Source organism: Lepidochelys olivacea (assembly GCF_965140295.1).
Source record: "Lepidochelys olivacea isolate rLepOli2 genome assembly, chromosome: 2".
In the NCBI taxonomy this organism is placed as follows: domain Eukaryota; kingdom Metazoa; phylum Chordata; order Testudines; family Cheloniidae; genus Lepidochelys; species Lepidochelys olivacea.
In genome coordinates, this window is record NC_140412.1 from 7,549,589 (window position 1) to 7,552,200 (window position 2,612).

Below are 2,612 nucleotides of genomic sequence, written 5' to 3' on the forward strand. Positions count from 1 at the left end.
AAAATGATCCCAATTCCATGGCTGCTTAAGACAACTGAGTTGCCACTGAGACCATTCGTCTTGTACTAGAGGGGATTCTGTACATGGAAATCTCCTTGGGTTTGAAAAGCTGTCCTCTGATATTTGGGATAGTTACTGGTGGTAGTAGCATAAAAATAGATTTCACAGGAAGAACAATCCATTGGCTGTTGGATATCAGGAGGGGAAGACTTAGCCATAACTAGAATGGGAAGAAATTGTTAATCTTCCTCTGGAATTGGAATGAACAATTAGTGTAGCTACAGAAAATTGTATAGCTTGATTCTGCTTAATAAAGCTTCAGCCATAATATTCTGACACACACACAGTCCAAACATATGTCTAGAGCCTGACCCCCTCCTTGCTCCCCCGCCAGCAGGGTTTTGGACCATAGTGAGACAGCATGCTTGTGCTTTGGTGGAAGGCAGGGGAACAGAGGAAATGCTTAGCCATTGACTGTTTTTTCTCCAACGTCAAGAGCATCATTGACAGGGAGTGGAGACCAGTGGGAGTAGGGGGAAGAAATGGAGGCAAAATATAGGAGAGCCACATCTTTTAAAATGTCCTGTCCCCTCAGCTCCTTCATGACCATCTCCGGTTACAGCTAAAGGAAGGAAGGGTCAGCTGTGTTTCTCTCCCTCTTGTTTTACAGTGTGTATGAGATAAAATGAACTATCCAGTGCCTTAAACAATTGCCAAAATTTCCTAAGAACCTGAGCGCCTAAGTTAGACTCTTAAATCCATGTTTAGCGACCTAAATATAAAATAAGCCTGATTGGCAGAGATGCTGAGCACTTGCAGGTCTCATAGAAGTCAGTGGGAGTTGGACCAGACCCTAAGAGGGAAATCACAAAAGGAGAAATACTTCCAGTCTGACTGTTGATCACACTGTTTCCTCGCCTAGCACACAGTCTTTGGCAAGCATCCGTTAAGCTGCAGACATGTCCATCCAAACAGAAATATGCAAATGCCATCACATAGACTGTTCATTCACAGACAGAGAGCAAAATCAAGATGATGTCTGCAACAATTCATTTTTGATCTTGTGCTTGTTTGGCAGTTCTTTTTGTGCACAGATAACTTCTGAATCTGCTTGGGCTTCAGGAGGCGTATCAGATGTTAATGCCTCGAGGGACATGACAACACACTTCAGTTAGTTTCATGACCCTTGTCACGAATTTCCTTACGGCTAGATTTATTTTTAAGCCATTACCCTTGTGGCCCCAATATTAACTTGCCTGGGAGAAAGCGGAAAGCTGTAGAAAGTAGGACCTTTTTGTCTTTAAACCAGCATCATGCTTTTATATAGGAGGTGTTCTTTTTCCAGTAGCACTGTTAACCTTTTTCTTTCTTTCTGAGTAGCTTTTCAGTAAATCAGCCAGTCAAGATATCCCCCTACTCAGCTGCTGCAAGTTCCCACTGTTTATCCTTTGAGGTTTATGTTACACACAAACGAGAGGAATCAGAAGGTAAAGGGAATTGAAACGCCCACAGTGAAAATTCAACATTGATGATGATCAGGGGGAGTTCTCATCACATCCAGGGGTTTAATTTCCACCTGTTATACATAGGAGATGAAAGTTCTGCAACTGTCACTCCCCCACTAAGTATTTTTTTTTATTTAAATGAGGAGAATCAGGCTGGCCAGCAAAACAGGCTCTTGTGTCCATGATACAAGATCAGATCTCACACTCACTTGTGCCTGCCCTGGTCTTCCTGGGAGCAATAGAAAGGCAGTTTGTGTTCACGTGGTGGAGGAGGCCTGTGTTCTTTCAAGGAACCTTCTGTAGCTCACCTAGCTGCCAAGTTGGCTAGCTTCTGAGGCAACATGACCACAGCCCTTCTTAAAGGGAAGGAAGTTTGTTGCCATGCAAGGGATGGGCGGAATGAATGAAGGAGGAAAAATGTAGAATCCTAGAGGCTGCATCTCTGCCATTTTGTATTTTCTGTTCATATATCACCATCCCTAAGGATTGTGATCGGTGTTCCCAGTAGCAGTAGTTTCCTCTGTTTTAGTGGTTAAATGAACGTGTAACTGAGAATCACAATACCAATGGGCCGGATTCATTAAAAAATAGTGACACAGATTATCATTGCATCAGGCACAAGAATCTTTTCAGTCCAGGGCAGTAGCAGGCCCGAATGGTTTCAAATACATATAGATACTGGATCATCTAGTCTGCCTCCCTGCCACGTTGCAGGATATGATCCATAAATCTATACTGGATTCCCACTAACAGTCCTGTTTTACTCTAGCGTTGGTAGTGAGTGAATGATCACCTGTGAGAGGTTGCTCCTTTGTATAATTGACACAAGCTCTCATGAAGGAAATGAAGTTAATTCCTGTAGGTAGTTATGCAGACAGCAATTTCAATGGCACTGGACTTTTCCCATGTGTTAGTTGAGATGTCAATTTACATATGTAACTCTGAGAGAAACTCTGACAGGCTTGCACAGCCATGGATCAACAAGTGGGCGGGAGTTTACATTTTCAAAAAGGATTCAGACATGGGTGTGGGAAACACTGCTTTTTTATTAAACAATATAAGGTAGGTGTGCAAATCCTCATTTGGAATTTACACGCTACCTTATTA

At 42.6% G+C, this 2,612-nt stretch overlaps 1 protein-coding gene across 3 annotated transcripts in view; it reads left to right on the top strand.

The window, feature by feature from the left end:
* Positions 1–2,612, top strand: part of LOC311516100 (t-SNARE domain-containing protein 1-like) — a 698,551-nt gene that overhangs the window by 477,954 nt on the left and 217,985 nt on the right. The gene's annotated exons all lie outside the window — the stretch shown is intronic.